The 19,990-nt window shown below is 37.8% G+C and overlaps 1 long non-coding RNA gene across 1 annotated transcript; it reads left to right on the forward strand.

Annotated features, from left to right (window-relative positions):
• Positions 1-1,613: 1,613 nt before the first annotated feature.
• On the forward strand, positions 1,614-6,765 carry LOC108449329. The gene is made up of 2 exons (XR_001865491.1): positions 1,614-4,121; positions 4,316-6,765. It is a non-coding gene; the product is annotated as an uncharacterized LOC108449329 (long non-coding RNA).
• The last annotated feature ends 13,225 nt before the right edge of the window (positions 6,766-19,990 follow it).

Raw genomic sequence — 19,990 nt, forward strand, 5'->3', positions numbered from 1 at the left:
TGCATTTCTCCTAATTCTTATCTCACAGAAGATAAACAGTAATGAGTATTTTGGACCAAACCACTACACTAAATTGGTGTTTCCACCTGGTTACAAACCCAACCCACTACAGAGCCCTTGGCAACAGCGCTTACATCAAACCTTGTGCTATGGTCAGGAAATCAGCAAACTAACTTTAGAGGGCTTAAACAAAGATAAAGGGCACCATTGTTATCTCATTCATAAACCAGAAATGAGTCACCTGCATTGACATAATTAATATTTGTTTACATTGAGTTGTTGACTTCAATTCTTTTTAATCTGAATTATTAGCTCCAGCACATGAAAAACAACAGGAAATAATACGTATATTGCCTTAACCATGATAAAAGCATTTTTTCCTCTCACTGGGTAGTTGTTTGGTCAAGCACAGAAGTTATTCTTGCTGTAATAAATTGGTATTACCACTTCCAAGAAATGGTCACACTCCTTGTGCTGTCTGCTGTCACTTCTAAATTCCACTCTGCAATTTAGCTGGCCACTTGCTCTCACTAAATGTGAAGAAAACTAACCCCAAAAAATGAAGTTTATCATGAGTTTAACTGCAATTACATTCTATTTGATTTTCCTCCCTTTAGTCAGCCATGTCTTTGTGAATCTCATTTTCCAGAAACCTAAACAATCTATTTTGGCTTCATAATTTTTCCACATTGCCACAATGATTTTTTTTTTAAGTACCTGTATAATGTGTGTGCTTACTTTGTAGAGGCATGGCCATCCTTAAATGAGGACAGTGGAAAATTCCTACCATGTCCTGGAGATTCACAAGCTCTACTTGCAGCCAGGGAACTGGATTCCTGCTCAAGGACAGTACTGGTGTTAGTCAGGCAAGTAGCCTAGCAACAGGAAAGTAGTAAGATGAGTATCTGCATCTTTAGGGAATGTACAACATGCTTTTTAAATTTTGAAACACTTCTGAAAGCCAATTTGCCCTGCTGCTGGAGATCATTAAGGACATTGTTAGTAAGGCTGACTGAATGAATGGTGGGGCTTTGGTTCATTTCTAGAACCAAGAAGTATTTTCCTAAACTCAGAGACAAAATTAGAATTTTCAAATTGTATCTTGTTGGACAAGAAAAGTTGGGATTTTCTTCTGAGAAAAACCAAAAATATCCCAATCTTCTAACTCTTCCCAGCATCAGAAGTGAAATCTCAATGCAAAACACAGGCAGTATGTACTTTTCACTCAAATTTTTCCAACTCTCTACATTTCATAAAGAAAGCTTAGTGAATGAGAATCCCTTTGAGCCACATCCTTGGCTTCTTCCTGACAGAAGGGATGTCACACCAGATGCATTTCTTAAGAAGTCAACTACTCTCCTACAAAGACAGGATGAAAAAGTTGGGGTTGTTCAGCCTGGGGAAGATAAGGCTTCTGATAGCAGACTTCCAGTACCTAAAGAGAGCCTACAAGAAAGCTACTACAAAGGCATGTAGTAACAGGATGAGGAGTAAATAGCTTTAAATTGAAAGAGGTAGATAAAATACTAGGAAGAAATTCTGTACTGCAGGGGTGGTGAGACACTGGAACAGGTTGCACAGAGAAGTTGTGGATGCTTCATCCCTGAAAGTGTTCAAGGCCAGGCTGAATGAAGCTCTGAGCAACCTGGTGTAGTGGAAGATGTCCCTGCTCGTGGCAGACGAGTTGGAAGAGATGATCTTTAAGGTTCATTTCAGCCCAAACCATTCGGATTCTATGAATCTATGATAGGTGAAAGCTGCTTCTCAGTCTCTGAAGAGCAGTATGTGCTTGGAGGGAATGGCCCCACCCTCACTGAAGAGAAAGCCCAAATGTATGACAAGCAGTAAGGAAGAGAGATGGGTGAGAACCAGCTAAGGAAAAAGGATTGGAATCAGTAAAAACAAGATTCTGTTCTAGAAAAAGCTATTATCTCTTGCACTTTGAAGCAGTAGTGGCAGCTAATTCTTAGATCACAGCCCAAGATAACAAACCTCCCTCCAATCCAAAAGGGAAGGTGACTTATTGCTTCTGTCTTGACAGCATCCATGGTATTTTTACCTGGTGCTGCCTTTAAGCATAGATGCTGTCTTGAACCAGCACAGATAACGGGTTCAGCTTCAGGGCAACAGAATTATTTCTGTTCTGATAAAAGCCTGGCACTCCTACATCTGAGGTTTACGAATGCCTCATGTCTACCACTGGATGCTTCAGGGATTGTGGAGACAGCAGGTTGCACCATTTGCATCAGGGATGTCTCAGTAACGTCATGCTGTTACTACCTGAGGGACGTCTTGGTTCTTTGTTTAGCAAAGAATCTGTTCTATGACTTCATTAAAATCCAGGAGGATAAAATTAAGTTTGCTGAGGATTTAGTGAAGCTGTGCTGCTTCTCAAACAAGCAACTGTAAAGAGCCACATACTGCTTCCACTGCCAGTGCTGTGTTTAAGTCTTCTGCTTTTGATCCAGCTCTCACAACTTGCACATCATTGATTATCTGTTCCGTGGCTGTCACTCAGCAGCTCTTACATGCCAGATCGGTGTGCCTGCAGCTCCTGACACAGCAGAAGACTGCCTTCTGCATTTTGGTGAAAGAGGTGCTGCAGTGGATCTCATGGCTGAGAGAAGCTCAGTCATGTGAAGTTGAGTAGGGAGAAGCTAGGTAGAAAGTGAAGTCTTCTACACAGAGAAATGCCTCATGTCAACATGTACTTCTTTGTACATCCAATAAGTACATGTTCAGTTGTGGGCTCTTATGACTCCTGATGTGAAAAAAGTGAAAAATCTGCGAAGTTTTTGAACTATGTTAATAAAATCATGAAAGGCAGCGTTAGTGGGAAAATTAACTCTGCTGAACTTCCTGCCTGCTTGCTTGTCTCATGAGCTAACACTTTATAGCGCGTGTTTGCCATGATTGTTTTGTAGGACCCTATGGCATAACTACTCTGGGGTGGTTTTCTGTACCTACACAGATCACAAAATCGTTGCAATGCTTCTAGCTCTGCAGTGGAAAGGGTCCAAAATCCAGGAGAATGACTACCTGTCCCTACCAGGGAGTGGCATGGCTTTGTGAGAGTTGCTGATGAAATGCATAATGGGTTGGGGCACTGCCTAATCTCTTCCCAGTTTATGTGGCCAAATGAAGTCCAGTAGAGGTGAAGGGACCAAGATTTTTATCTCTACTTGGGAATAGGGATGAGTAAATACATCCTCTCCAGATCTAAAAATAATCAAGCACAGTCCCTTAGTAACTTGTGTATCTAGACTCGAGAAAAGCAATTGAATGTACTGTTAGACTAAAGGAAGATGCCCTAAACTCCTGTTCCCCACAAGTATCATTACTTCCTGAACTTGAAATAGCCAACTGAGCTTTATGACCCTTTTTAGATCAATTATTTGTCTATAGAAAAACGACATTTTTCTGTTATTAGGGTTCATTTTGCAGAATTTCCACAATAGTTCCTTTACTGAATAAGCTTGTGGGAGAAGGAAACCTGCTTATTTTTCTCTTTCTAGAATGTCCCATACAAAGAACATGCTTGTGAGCAACCATCTGCTGTGATATTCCAATACAACTAATTCAGGTCTTAAATCTTTTTTTAAGTCAAAGATACTGGTACTTGAAGAAGTACAACTGTATAAGATGGGGCTCTTTTTAATTCATTTTTCTTTTTGGCAGAGTGGAGCTCAACTTATATAAACTGTGTTTTCCAGTCCATTTGGATGTTGGAGAACAAACCAAGGCTTTGTGGCAATGAGTTAGATTCAAGGCCTGATGGCTATCTCTTAAAACAACAGTGGCACAGACCCACAGACTCCTGTGCTAGCAGATGGAGACAGAAGTTCAAGAGCTATTATCATCTGTTTCACCCATGAAAAATGCAGTATACTCTTCTCCTGGATGAGGCACAGGCACCATATGAAGAGGCACTGTATCAGCAATCAAACCCTGAAAAGTTAAAATACATCTGCAACTGACTGAGCTAAGCCAAGTGTCAAACAACATGGGTACACCAAGGAATAAACACACCTGATAACAAAATTTACAGCATCAAATCAAACCAAAAAAACAAAGCCAATTTAAACTGGGAATTTGAAATGAAGCTAATCTGCAAAAGTGAGGTAAAGCAAAACAATCCACTCTGTTCTTGTTCTCATTAGACAAAATATTCACCAAATGTGATGCTATTTAATCACAATACTGAACTTGATCGTATCAGTACTTTTTAAAAATAAATGGAGTTTATCAACCTTATTCTCTTGCAAACTTTGTTCATTGGAAACTACTGGAATACTAATCCTTGTTGTTATTTCAGGTAGTCGGTCTGAGCACTACAGCTTGATCTGTGGCCGCTGAGTTGCACAAGATGACTTTTCTGGACACGGAATGAATCTGCATGCAGCCTTGCAAGTCAGAGACTTACAATCCAGCACATCTCAATAACTTGACATCAGTGTTTTAAACAATTCTCCTAGTTCACCCTTGTCTGAACTAACTACTGCTATTGATTAGCAAGCATGTTTAATATTCTTTTGAAATGAAAATAAATGAGGCAGTTCAAGAAATAAAGCAATTTCATGCCATGATGACATTGGAAATAAGAAAAAAAATCTAATTATGTGTGTGACTGTGAGAGAAGGTATGTCAGCAGCCTTGACATGCTCGAATATATCATAAAGCAAGCCCTTCTAGTCTTAGCTCATCATGCAAATGCAGACATGAAGAATGAGACTGTAAATTATTGACTGAAGAACTTCATGACTTACACCAGGTCTGATCAGAGTTACTAACTCACAGGTTTTGCAGGTTAAACTTTTTTATACTGATCACTGCATGTCATTTATCATGTTTACAATGGGGTAACATTGAAAATTCATATTTACTCTATGATCAGGTATAACTACCAGAACATTATTACAACATCTGTATGTTTTCCATCCCATTCCTGTTCAGTTGGTTATTTCTATCTAAATGCAGTATCATGCACTTACAGAAATAGCATTATTTTGTTTTCAGATCACATCTCCTATTTGTAAAGATATTTTTGGAAGTAAACCCTTTAGAAAATTTTGACGGGTTTCCTAGGATGGTGTCAGCAGCACCTGTGAGAAGCATACTCACATACTCTATTTCTTCACTTGTGCCATTAAGAAAAATATTGAATAGCACTGGAATCTGAAGAGATACTACTGAGCTTCCACCCATTTTGACAGTGAAAGGTGGGTAACTCCTGTCTGGGAGCAGTTTTCTGGCCAGGTTTACACAGGGACCTTAGAAAAGATTGAAAAAGATTAGGATTATCAAACAATTTACAGTAACATTATGTGAGAGAAATCCCCTAGGGAATATTAGGGGGTTTTATCTGATGCTTTTTCATGCACAAAAGCCCTGTCAGCATCCCATAGCATAACAGAATAATTAGGGTGCTTTTCATTCTCACAGATATCGGGTGTTAATCTTCTCCTTCTTATATTCTAGGCAAATACAGATAGTTGGGGGGTTTGCCCTTTCAAAATTCACAGATGCAGAACATGCCATGCGATGGAGAAACATTGTTCCTTTTAAACCCACAGTTATTGTCCCACACACATAGGACACAGATAAGTGCACAAAAGTACGTGTTCATAGTTCAGGTTAGTTGTGTAATTTGCATATTCTTCTGATAATGAAAAAACTGCAGCTTGCCTAATTAATGTAATAGAGGTAAATCATTACTGATTCCAAAACATTATTCCCCTCCATGATGGATTTAAGTAATTTTTGTGGTCTTGAGCAATTTATTGAATTTGAAAATTGTTAAAAATATTTCATACACTTCAAGCATGAAATGCTAATTTTGGCCTGGACTTCAGTTTAGCTATTGTCCTTTCATTTAATGTTGGGTATGCAGTAGGATTCTAATTTATATGTCTTCTCGGTGTGGAAAATTTTTCTTTCTTTTCATAAGGACATCTGAAACACTTATTTTAAATTAACATGTGTTAAAATCTCACCATAAAAACAAAAATGCAAAACATATGTGCTTACTAAGATGCAAAGATTTCTTAGAGTTGCTCTTCCATGCAGATTATAAGGTAACAATGGTGTAATAAATCAGTGAAGAATAAGTCCATTGATGATTTACATAAATATTTGGCCTTAAGCATTCTGATCAAGTGATATCATCCTGATTATCCACGTCTGATCACCTGAAGGTAACAAGATTACTAATTAATGCAGTCTTCTTCTAAGCTCCTACACTATGTTTCTAGTCCTGAATATCTGAGTAGGAAGCATACTAGCAGGTCTTCACTCAGTCTTTATTCAATGTTTTTATTCATAATGTCATCCACATTTGGCACAGAAAGCAGATGGATAGATAACAGGAAATTTAAAAACCTGCTATGGCTTTCTTTCCTGGTGCCAGCTGGGTTTCTTCAAAACAAGCGTCTTTCTAGAAGCAGGTTAATTTCTTCTTTTTAAAGCTCTGCCATTTCCTTCCATTTGTAAAAAAACACAGCAGGTCCTAAACTAGTTCTTGACTATATATATAACATTAGCTTCCCAAGTTTTCTTGGAAAAGGCAATATTAATAAAATATATTGGAGGGATGATGTTTTTTGTCAAGAATCACAAGTGAATAAGTATCATAAAATATTGCCAAGTTATTAAAGTGAGGCTCTGAGGGGGAAAAAAAAGTCAGGTTTTAGAAAGAGTTTCTTTATGTTATAACATCAGGTAGCTGTATTTCTGAGGAAACAAAGGCAATAAAAAAAATCAATAATGGAACACATATTGCTTTTCCTTCCCTATATGGATTCACACCCACATTTTTCTTTATGCATCTATATAATTTTATTTGCATGAAATATTACTGGTAAAGAGGTGTAGATTTATAATTAGTTTCTTCCCAAAGAATATTACGCTTGTATTTCTTAACTAAATAAGTACAGGGTTAGCAATTTGAAATAATAATAAAGTCAGCAAAGAGAAAAAACAGCACATGAAAGCTTATCAGTATGATTGGCAAAGAAACCATGAGAGTTATGTAGTGGTGGAAATTCTTCAGAAGAGTCAAACAAGTACAGAAAATTGTGATGCAGAGAACCACTCCAATATTTAATGAAATGCATTGACAGCAACCTCTAATGATGAGAATTTGAACTGAAAAAGGTAATGAGTGTCGAGTTTAAATTTTTCTTTTTTTTACACAATTACTTTTGTTTCCTTGTCATAGACAGACCTTTAATATGACCAGGTCATGCCTTCTCAAAATAATTAGCAAAGCTGTGTGGTTATATTTTCCCTTTTGGGGAGCTTGTGCAGACATTGAAACTGCTTCTTTGACACTCCCAACAGCCTCCTCACCAGTGGCACCTCTCCACACTGCCCCTTCAGAGGACATAGGCTTCTTGCCAGTCTTGTGACTGAAGAGGTAGGTTCAGCACTGCTTGTTCATGATTTTATTTCCATCCTCATGGCAGATGTTCTACACTGCCTCAGAAAATTGCTTAATCTTCCTCTACTTCTGCTTTCTCCAAGGTGAACAGGAGTGGGTGGGAAGGGAAAACAGTAGCTACTTTTGCTGATAAAATACTTAGAATGTTACACATGAAAAGTATCGTATGCAAAGTAAATAACTGCAATAAAGAAAGAATTACTATGAAGTTTTAAGCACTTGAAGTGCTGTGGGAAAATTTTGCCCCTGATTTTTAGATGCTATTCGTACTTGGATGGTTACTCTTTGGTTCATCATAAAGAGTTTTCTCATGTGTACAAATTTAAAGGACTGTTTTATAGATCATAAAAATATGTACTCAATTACTTCAAATAACACTTGGGGAACCACATGTAAATGGTGCATAAATTGCCCAATGAATCAAGACAAAGTCTCTTTCAAAATCAGGAATCAGGGGGTAACCAGCATCAACAAACACATACACGCTGTTGAGAAGGGGAAGCTTATTACTGCAGAATAGTTTTCATCTGTGCTGTAAATAAAACAGGGGCTTTAAACAAAGCCACTTCAAACATGCATCTGCAGCAATTCTATTATTAAAGCTGGTAGTGGCTCAGGGATAATCAATGCACTTTGCTTCAATACTGTTTTGATTTGCAATACAGTACATAGATTGTACAGTGCATAGATTTATGAAACAGCTTATTCTCCACTATAGCTGTTCCCAACAAGCTTACTTAAGCCCTATATATCATAAGCTCTAAATCAAAGGTTTGATATCGCAGAGCTCTAGTAAACTGACTCCATGAAGTTGTAATTCTCCTCTCGCCCTCTGCCGAGATGTGTATTGTCACTGCCAAGGCCTCTGTAATGCTTCTAAAATGCATTTGTAGAATAGGTTGTATTTATTATGATGCTGTTAAAAAACACCCTATCATTTGATTGAAGGCTCATTGGATTTTGTATTTTTCATTTTTACTTTTTGGCCCAAAAAATCTTAGATTCAAATCCTACTGAAATTCAGTGCAGAATTTTTTTCAGTTGATTTTAGTCACACATTCACAGTTCCAGGCTCAATAATGTACAAGCAGAGCATGACTTTTTGGGGCATTTTTATACCAAAGCCAATTTTAAAGCTTGTGCTAATTTATATGGAATATCCTAAGATCTTATATCCCAAATCTGGTTCCCACAACCTGACCCGTACAGAAGAAAGAGAAATACGAGTCCTCTTGCGGTATCTTACCTCAGATTAACTACATTACTCTATCAGTGCACATGGGAAATGCCAGCTGATGGAGAGAGCTAGATGTTGGTGGAGGGGCTGGTGAGAATCCATGTGGTTTGGCCCTCACTTCCTTTACCTACATATGCCATGGTCATGGGGACACGCTGTGGACAAAGGGAGACCTTTTCCCCATCTCAGGCATCATATCACTTCTCTGAAGCTGAGAACTACAGACGATGAGGGCCAAACTGCACGTAAAATTCTTCCTAATTTGCCTTTATGAAGCACCCTCTACAGGTGGAGAACAAAATACTTCTCAAATACTCAGTAGTATTCAAGGCTCTCCTAAGTGAGATCAGTGGAAGAGGCACACAAGATTTAAACAGTGGTCCTTAGTCACTGAGTTATTTGATGACTGTGCAAGGGGCACAGATTTTATGACATGCTTATAGGTTAACTGGTTGATGCTTCAATCTGGAGACCAAAGTACAGGAGAGAAGATCTACACTGTTTTGAGACAGGGGCTATTGATTTTATGTTCACTATTGCATTATCAGACTGCATTAGGAGCAAGGAAACAAGCATCTGATTATAAAAAGGAAATACAATTCAGTCAGTACAGAATGAAATAAATATCAGTTCTGTCATTCAACATCATTATAAACCATGCCAATCACTCCACACAGAGCAGAGGTCCTTAAACACAGTTTTGACTTCTTGACCATTTAAGATGGATAATTGCTTCTGAAGGGAAATGAGTCAACAAATGTGTATTTCATTGTCTACTTTAAATTATCAGCCTCCAGTTTACAAAGAGTATCTCACTGGACCTACTACTTCTAATAATGCAGTTCAAAATAATTCATATCTAGTTGGGGAAGGAAAAGCATTTTTTTCCTTAAGTAATGTCTCAACCTTTACTTCAATAATGTCTCAATACCTTGCACTTGAAAAGAAATGGATATGCACTATGCCAATTATGTCAGGAAATAGTGCTTTATATCACATTTTCTGGCCTGCCTCCTCGTGCACTTTTTATGCATGGAGCAAGTTCCTCATAAACAAAGCAAAGACAATTTATTTTCCTCCCTTAAACTTCTGCTTTTATCTCTACAAGGGCCTTTCATGATGTCTGTTTAACACAAGAGTGAGTAAGCAGTTTGGATACAGTTCATACCACACTGCTCAGGACCTCCTGAAGATAACTGGTACTTTCTCTCAACACCACTTTGTATCCAGATGCTGTCCAGCTGTTACATAAATAGTTCATTGCTTAGGACAAACACTCACAGAGGTTGTGATGCAAAAAGGTTAGATTTTGTGAACAGCATCAAAAAAACTGATAATAGAGCAGTTGTAGAAGTAGCAGAAATAAGAATCATATCAGTTCTATCTGATGTCAACATATTACAATCCTCCCTTTAAAACAGGACCAGCAAACAATGTGTTTTCCTGGCTACTTCACATAACATAAAGTACAGGTAATTCAAACACACAAGCAACTCTATCATCAGTTAAACAAGGCTGAATTCCGTTCTTTCATTCAGTTTGGGATACTGCATTTAATTCAGTGATATTTTCATTGATTTAAATACGCCATGTGTGAAATGTTGCTAATGCAAATCTCATCCACAAAACTTTAGACCTCATAAGGTCTAAGACATGGCTTTTAGGGTCAGGGTTTAAGTAGTTGACCTCTGTAAACCCTCTGCTGGGGTAAATTTAACCTTGAAAGTAATATTTTGTAACAGCCTCTTGGAAGAGAGTCATTTTTATATCCTTTGATCCCTATTTATGATACCTTAATTTAACCAGTGATGTTTATATAAAACAAAGATTTTTGACCTCTAAGAAATATTTTCTGCTGCATCTAATGACATTGCCTGACCACTGGCCAGGGGCTTTAGAGTCCAGAAGCTGCTCTCATTTTCAAGCCTCATATGTACCGACAAAACACTGTGGTGTTACTGTATACCTTCCATGAAGAAATTCGTGCTTTCCTGAGATTTGGAAGCTTAAATTGCTCCTCTGGTTAAAGAAGACAGCAGTGCTATCTTTATCTAGCTGTTGGATGCTTCATTCGATTGCCTGAGTCATTGGTGAAATAGCTTGAGGCTAGACAGGTATATTACTCTTTAGAAACAGATGGTGTTGCACACAGGAGATTTGAGAAACACATTCTTAACTCAGCAACAGATCTCTCTAAAATGAGCTGCCCAATTTATTATGGTTTATATAAAAAATTCTGCCATTACCCTCTATTACCACTCCCCACCCCCTATTAAAAGTACAGTATTTGGATACAGGCATCAACAGAAAGGAGTTTTATTTTCTGGGAAGCAACATCAACAGAAAAGAACAATAATTTTTTTTGTGTGCAGCAGGTATTTTGGCAAATTCGGAAAATTAATGTTGAAGAGAAATATTAGGTAAGGATGTTTTTGTCACTAGTGCCCAAAACACATAGTTTTCTGAAGAAAATGCAGTAGTTTGATATTATTTTTTTTATTAACAGCTTGGAGGTTGGGGCCAGAAGGAAGAGGTACAGAAAAGCAGCATTGTTGCAACCATTTCCTGATTATTATCTTGCTATTTCATCATCCAGCTATCTACCTGCACTTTTCTCAAGGAACAAATAAACAGCCAGCTATCTAGCTGCACTTTTCTCATGGTTTATTAAAGATATATCACTATTTCTTTCCAACCCTACCTATTTAAAAATAAATAAATGTGCATATGTCATTATTCCCTAGCACAGCTTTCAGTATTTCAGTCACAACATTTCTAATGCCAGCTCAGAAGTGTGAAATAAGCATCACATGGTCAAAACTGCTCTTTAGTTTTCTAAGAATAACAAAACTTCATTTTCAAAAGAACTTCAGAATCTGTGAGGTGCAAGAGAGGGCAAAGAAAACTACTATTCCTATACACTAGAATTTCAGTTTTCACTTTGGCTTTGAGGCTTCTAGATTTGGACACTTGTATTTGGTGAGAACTTTGGAGAGAAAAATCATTCTCCTACTTAGAAAAGTTTATGGTTTTGCCAGCACTAATTCCAGCTAGGGACTAAGTATTTGCTGGCTTTTTTTTTGGTTTATATTTTCCAAGAACTTGTAGTTTACAGATTGGCCATCTTTGTAAAGGATGAAAGAGGGAAAGTCCAAATACATAATAGCATACAATGTTTTGTTCCTCACTGTTGGTCAAACACAGAATTCAAACAAGTAACGGCAATGTATACAATTGCTATGGAAATGGAAGCGAAGACAGCATTTAATTACCTAGATAGCCACAGCAGGTGACATACCTCAGTAATTTTTTGCAGATCAAAGGGGAACAAAACCACCAATGCTGTAAGAGTTTTTATTTTCAAGCAAGGATATACTTGCCTGCTTATGGCTTTACCAGAACCTACCAGGTACTATCTGTCCTTCAGGGAAGAAAATATAAACAGCATTAAGAATTGCAGTAAGAACAGACTGACTCATCTTTTCCTTTACAAAATGGGGTGACATCACTCCTCCAGCTGCTCAGCATGGGGGAGGTCAGTTGGTGATAATCCTTGCCAAATGTGTCCAACAAGCACAGATGAGGAGTGGAGCTCTCACATCATAATAATCTTCTTCCCTCTGAGCTTGTGGATTCTCTTTTGGGTGAACACAGCATGGTCCAGGGCTTCACATAATTTCAGGGGATATGTCTAGCCAGGAGTAAACGGAGCCAGGCAGAAGCCACTCTTGGAGGCATTGTTCCATGGCAAACTAGTCAATAATCCACCAGAAAATCCATTGATGTAAATGCTGATTGGAGATGCTTTACTTTTAGCTTCTTGGCTTTGCTCACATCAATATGTGTGGTCATTGTGGGCATGCACACTGAGGGAGTAAACAATTTAAACTGGGCCACTAACTCTAACAACTGAATTTTTTTCAGCAGGGAAACAAGCCAGATCACAGCATGAGCTGTCCAGAACTCTCTGATTTTGTCCCAAAATTTGCAAGGAGATGATGAAGACTTTTTGCAGATTCTTAAGTCAGAAAGGCATATGGACGTGATTTGCAGCTCTTGACTACATTCAAGAATGTACAGCAAATCTCTTTCTCCCATGCTGTTAACAGGAAAGTGGCTAGATGAACCTTGATGCACAAAAGGCAGTGGGTATCAATCACGGTACTGTCAGATAATACATTACTTGTAGTGCAAGGGTTTAGAAAACTGGAGACTAAGTTCATCAAGAGGTTGCAAGAAGGAACAGTAACTACATGGACATCACTTTTTTTTTTAAGTGCTTGACTAAGTTTCTGGAATGGAAGCACCCTAGATATGAAAATCATTACAGATACTTGTTCAAATTCCATTCAATTTCAGGAAAGTATTTCTATTGATTCTAATGGTTTTCACATCAAAGTCTTGAAATTGATTGATTTTTTTTTTTTTTTTAAATGCAGTTGAACAGCTCATTCACAAGCCACTCACGTCTCCTCAATAGCCAGCTAAGTCTAAGCTATATTTACTGGGAAGTGTCCATGTTCAAGCTAAGCACAGAGCAAAGAGTGCAACAATAGGGAGAAGTAGTCAGAACAAAAAAGGGATGAGCTGTAAGTACACTTTATTTAAAATGTACAGTGACTGAGGGCCGCTTGACTGCATTGTTCCCATTCAGGGTTCAATCAAATAGGTACCATATTGTCAGCACAGGAAAAATAATCTGTAATCCACTAATAATATTCTGATGAATTTTAGATTACCTTCATTGTTCAATAATAGTCTGAACAAATAAGCAGAAAATAAAATCCTCTGTGGAAGGCACTAGTCAACGAAGGCAGTCTAGAGAGAGGGAAAATCTACAAGAATGTTCTCCAAGGACTTTTGATTAGTCAAGTGGTCTTTCATGACTTACAGAGGATTTTAAAACCTTTCAGTATAGGGAGTGAATAGTAAACATGTAGCTATAAATATGTGGGGAGGGTTTTTTCTGTTTTTCTTTAGAATAGCAAAAACCCCACAACTTTCTATCGTGGGAAGTTGGCATTTTAACAGACCATCCCAAAAAACAGTGGTACCTTTACATCCAGGTATCAATCTACCCAGTGCATCTGAAAATATGGAGGCAGGATAATACTACTCAGTAAAATTATTCTGTTTACACTGAGCAGCACCTCACTCCCCAAAATTTACAAAATTAGTCTCATGTCATGCATATAAGAAACAGATGTTGAAGTGAATCAGTCATCAAGTCTTGTACTCCACAATGACAAAGGTCTGGGCAATAAGTGTTTCATTCAGGCAGGCCTGAAAGAACCACTGCTTTTTATTCTGCTCTCTAGAAATTTGTTCTCACCACTCCATAGAAAACTTACAGAAACAACACAAATCAAGACCATAGGCCTCACAAATAATACTTAAGATTCTTGAAATAGCAGGAAACTTGTTATCTTAAACTTCAAAATGATCCTAGGACAAGACTGGTCCTCATATTGCAGTCAAAAAATAACAATGACACTAGCTAAAATCCCTGCCAAGTTCTCTTGACCTCAAATCTGAAGATTAACTTAATCTAAACAAGTAGGCAAGACTGAGGTATTTTTCCGTGGCATGTGCATGGAAGAGAGTCTGATTACATGTAATGAAAAGAGTTTTAATCTCTACAAGCCAGAATCAACAGCACAGGTACTCAAAAACCAGAACCATGGTCGTGCCAATGGATGGATCATTGCAACTAAAACAAACTGTACTCACGGTCATGCAAGAAAGTGTTCTATTTTAATCCTGTCATAAACTGCACAGGGGAAAGTCCTCCCATGGAGAGAAACAGGTGGTGACCATGCAGGCAATAGTGTAAGTAACTTCTTTAACTCCATGTTATTGTACTTCTCTCTTAATTTTCAATTTTAATACCAGCTTTCAACTAAATAACTTGCATTAGGTCCATAAATCAGCAGAGCCTCTCTCTAGCAGCAGTAAAGGAAAAACATGCCTCTCTCTTGTTTCACAGCTGACATTTTAAAAATATGTTATTTTCTTACTTTCCTGCCATCCTTCTTCAGCTTTACTCCCTCAGACTGTCAGTTCTACCCAAGCCCACTCTGGATTTAGGTGTCTCACTGTTCCTTTGAATGAACTGTTTGGAGCAATCTTATGAGTTAACTGACCAAGAAGAAATGGATTTTACTTTACACGGAGTCAGTTCAAGGTAGTATCACCATAAGTGAATGGAAGGAAATTGATAATTCTGTAAGAGTCTTCAGGCCCAATTATCTTCCAGATAATGGCTATAGCTCTAATTTCAGAACACAAGGTCTTCTAACATTTTCCCTGTTGTTCTATAAGGATTAAAATCAAAGCTGTTAACTTCTTCCTAGCAATGCACAAGCTTCTGAACTGGGTTCATGAGGCTCACAAGTCTATTGGCATGCTAGGGAAACATGAAGTGTGCCAATTTCTTTCCAGTGTACTTCTTGTTCTATCATTCCTGAGTCCTTCTCCCTGTTGATTCATACCTCTAAGCCAAAGATTTTGTGCAAAAAATATCAGTGTGAGATATGAGTCCTATGCTGTTCAGCAAAGATTTTGGTCTAATTCTCACACAGAGATGTGCACTCCATGTATACTTCCCTGTATACAGTCTCCTCTGTTATGTCCAGCATCATATTTAATCCATCCCTACTTGAGAGGGTGTTACTACTAACAAGTGAAAGTGTTTCATAAGAGACATTTTCTCCTGGAAATGTCACAGTATGCTTTTTGGTTTTTTGTTTTAATTATTTTTGTACTAGCAAAAAACTGAATGCAGCTGCACTGAAACACTGATACTAAACTTTGCATATTTCATAAACACGTGTTAAAAAACACTCAATGATACAACTGAAATTCTTACCTATTACACAAGTCAAAAGTTCTCATCCAATGCTCAATGGAATACTTTTTGCTTTGTTCCATCAGATGGAAGTAATCTCATTCCCAGAAATTTTTAGTCTGAAGATTCATCCATTTGATTCCTTTCCAAAATTTCTCAGGCTATATGATAAAACTTCCCCATGCCATACATTGACAGTCTCTGTAACAGATGAGTTTCTTTGCTTAGGCTGATGCAACCACAGATTTTAAAAACCTTAAGCCACTGTTAAAGACTCTTGAAAAACTCTGCCTTATCTCTTTCTTCAAAACTCTGCAGTGTCATTCTTCAAAGACTGATAAAAAGACCTATTCTTTCATGAAACCACAATATAAAACTTCAGTATCCTCATTTTTCAATAAGGTAACAGGGAGCTGAGTTCCATTTAATTGCTGTGACCCTTCCTGCAGGTTATATTCTCCATCTACTATGACAATCAAATACACGGTTTCATAAATACAAAGTTTATTTAAGTCCCACTGTCTCCAATCTTGGAAATATCTTTTCCAGAATAGACAGATGTTCAACATTACCTCTGCCTCTTCTGGGAACGTTGTCAATTCTCTCTACAACAGCGCTGAAAGATAACCTTCAACAGATTTTCCATTGTTCTCCAGGAATATCCAGGTGGTGACAACATTTCATAGGGCAAGCCATTACATTTCAAGTAGCCCTTTCAGACCTTTAGAGAGGTAAATGCCTTCCTGACTCCCTCCAGTCTTATATGCTGACAGTTTACAACTTGCTGCACTTAATTTTGACCCTACACTGGGCGTGAGATTAATCATAGGTACCATAGACATTTTTGTCTGATTGAACTAAAGGCAATAAAAGCAAAGCTTATTCAGGAAGTTGCACTGGTGACTCAATACCCCCAACTCTTGACCTTTATTCAGGAAGCAGAGAGAACTACTCCTGCTCTCAGGAGTCTGACTAGACCTCATCCTGGCCACAGCAAGCTTGGTCAGCTGCCCTTGACTCAGGCCACCTGCAGATTTTCTTAAGGTTTCCTAGTAATTAGAGAGGCTCAAAGACCCTTTTAGCTGGTGCTAGGGAGAGGCCCATACAAGAACCATGTCTAGAGCACAGCAGCTTGTGCAGAATAACAGGAAATATATATTTCCTATATGTGTATGTGTGTGTGTATGTATACGCATATGTGTACATGTATATTATTTATAGAAGATCTGCTTTATTTTCCCTTTTCTTGGTTTTTTTTTAGTGTTTTGGGGACCCACATCCTGGATTTTGGGTGGAATTTGGTAAGCGCCCTTGTTTATTCAGGCTACGGTTGTTATAATTCTGGACAACTTCAAGTTTACAAACAAGCATAAGTAAGTTCCTTTATTTCAGAAATACCTTTCCTGAGCCTGATTGCTTTCAGATGGCTTTGTGCTCTCTGGATTGAGTCTACATGCAAGTCTTGTAAGTTATTCACTGTTGCTTCCACTCGAGTTGCTAATCCTGTTGCTTTGGGGAAGATTAAGTCCTTTTCTGTCAGCAATAATCTTTAAATATTCCTATCACAACACCAAAAGCAAATCAACCCTCCACTTTCAAGCAGGCAAGTGACATGCCATTAGTCTGACTGGTCATCTCCTCTGTAGCAAAAGAATCCTGTTCTAATCCTGCATTATATTGCCACCAAACCTCATCATCTGTATCAAATATTCCTATGTTTTGATCTTGTCAGTCTTTTTTGTGCTTACAGTTTTCCAGTCATCACTATTTTGTAAAACATAATATGAAGGAATGGTTTGTTTAGTGTTTTCCTTCTCTTTGATGGCTTTACAAGGGAATTCCTTTGCATCTGACCAGTTGGAGCTGATGTACAGTGAACAAATGTACTATATGATTATGATTGTAATGTTTCTGCACCTCACCTTCTACAAAATGATGTGTTTTAGAAATAGTTGCATTCAGAACAGTAAGGGTGGTATGCTGTACAGACACACAGAGTGCTTCTTTTTCCAGGCTGCACCTTCTCCCCCCACCTCCTTTTTTGGCTTTAAGTTAAAATAAAACCCACTAACATAGAAAGCACATAGCTCTTTGTGCTCAGTCATTCCATTACAGTAACTACATTCTACTTCCCAAAATTCCCCTTTCAGATGCAAAAGGAAATGCTACCTTTTCTTTTGTTTGTTGTCCGGAACTTCAGCTCTTTGCAAACCTTATCCCACAACCAGCTGTGTTTAATTCCTAGAATAACTCATAACCGTACAAAGCTAGCTAGTAGTTCTTGGGTCCTCTGGGGAGGACACTAATAATGCTGCATAAACTATTATCAGATTAGCATTTTCCAGTGACATGACTGCTTTTCCTCCACCCTCCTTGGATGTGCAATTTATGCAGCAGATGATATAATGATCTTTGACATCTCACACAGCGTATGCCGTATGCATATGACAATGGGATAGCACTGGATGGAAAGCTAAGACCTCTTACTTCCTTAGCATTACATCTGCCCACTTCAATCATTACGGACATTTGCATGCTGTTTTTATTTTCTTTTAACAGGGGATACAAAGAGAAGGAAATAAGTAATAACTTACTATATGTAGTTTACTTTTTAGCTAAGCGACACCTGTCATTGAATGAGACTTCTATTAAGATATTTATAGAATCAATTTTTCCATCCCTTTTATCTTCAAAAGTCACATTTTTCTTTCTCTGTTGACACTTAGTCATCAATGGTTTTTCCATGCTGAAAAAAAATAGTACTAAACTATATATGCTTCAAAAATAGGTCTCTGTCCTCTCATAAAGGTGCACTTCCAAGCTACAAGCAGAGCACAGAACCCGGAGCTGTGCTTCTGATCTGCACAGACAATACCTGACTTCCAAAGCCAAGCCTCAGAAAGGCTGTGCAGGAAAGCACAAGGCTATTCCAAAACCCCACCAGAAGAAGCAGGCTGACTGGAACAATTTTTCTCCCTTCCAGTTCAAGGGATCCAAAAATATTTGCTAAAGACCTGCACACATACCACTGCTTTAGGGAATGATCTTTTTCACAATGAAGTCCCTGTACATAGAAGGATACTGTTAAATGCCTTCCATGTCAGTTGTCATTGGTGTGCTGTTCAGAAACATGCACGCAGAGATTTGTTCAATAAGCTGCAGTCACCACACAGCTTCAAATATCTCACTTTCATTCTGCTCAGTAATTCATCAATCCTAAAATGACTGTAATACAATATTTCAAACTTTAGAGTGCTGCCAATGACTACAGTTTTAAAAATAAAAATTGCCAAAATTTTTCTTCGCCTCATCATAAATGAGGGCTTCTCCTATAAAATCACCCTGGCATGGGACCAAAGATGGGCAACAATCAGCATTGGAATAGTGACAAGTTCAAATCCCATTATTTCACAAGACAGCCAGGCCAGAAATGAATGGTATCTGCAAAAGATAGCAATGACTCTCATCTTCCAGCAATACACAGAACCAGCTTCTTGATCTGAAACAGAAACCGAAAAATCACAAGCTGCTTGTTTTCTCACATATAATGATACATTTTAAAATCCTAAGTCCTCTGTACCTTTTTTTCTCTCCCTGCTGCTTTGAAAGCTGGGCTTTTTGTAAAAAAGGAAATATATTTTAAAAGTAGGTAAGGAAGACGCACCTCCCTAAACATCTAGAAAGATGTAACCTACAACCTCTCTTCCACATCTAAAGCAGAATACACAAGAGGGTAAGTGGAATTGCATTCTACTTTTGTCCTATAGCATCCAAAAATCTAATATTGATAGCCCAAGTCATACTCATGGATCTTTGACATTACACAAAAATTCTGTGAGCGCTTATGGGGAAAAATTACAGTTACATGAATGGTAGCCTTCAAAAGAAAATATTGGTTTGGTCCTGGGTTATTCAAGCTGGCCCTTGATGGAGAAACGAACAATTCTTTTGACTCTCAAAGGTAATATTTAAAACACAGATATATATTTCATTCTATGAAGCTGGATGAAATTAAGTATCTTTCAAATACAGAATAAATGAGAACATAAACGAGTCAATGGTGTTATTGTTGTTATTATTACCATCAATTTTTAAGGGACACAGGTTTCACTGTAGAAGAATAAGAATACATTGCTATGAAAAACTCTTTAATATTTCATGGAGATACACAAAGTAAGCAATCATCTTGAGCAAACAAATAAATACTGCTAAGTGGTAGAAGATGCAAATCAGGTATTTAAGTTTTTAGGCATTCAGTTTACCTGCAAAACAAATCTGAAATTTACAGCAAAATCTGTAAAAGTAGGAAGCTGTGTTTGCTTGAGGTATTGAGATGTGGCAAGTCCTGCTTTCTCTGCAAAAGATTTTATTTTAAAGGAGTGTAGGTCATTGTTGGTACAAGAGTACCAGAGAAAACAGAATGAAAACCTTTACACAGCAGTCACTGATGAGTAAAAGAATGGTGCAC

The sequence above is a fragment of the Corvus brachyrhynchos genome, unplaced genomic scaffold, assembly GCF_000691975.1.
Source record: "Corvus brachyrhynchos isolate BGI_N302 unplaced genomic scaffold, ASM69197v1 scaffold249, whole genome shotgun sequence".
NCBI classification, from domain to species: Eukaryota; Metazoa; Chordata; class Aves; order Passeriformes; family Corvidae; genus Corvus; species Corvus brachyrhynchos.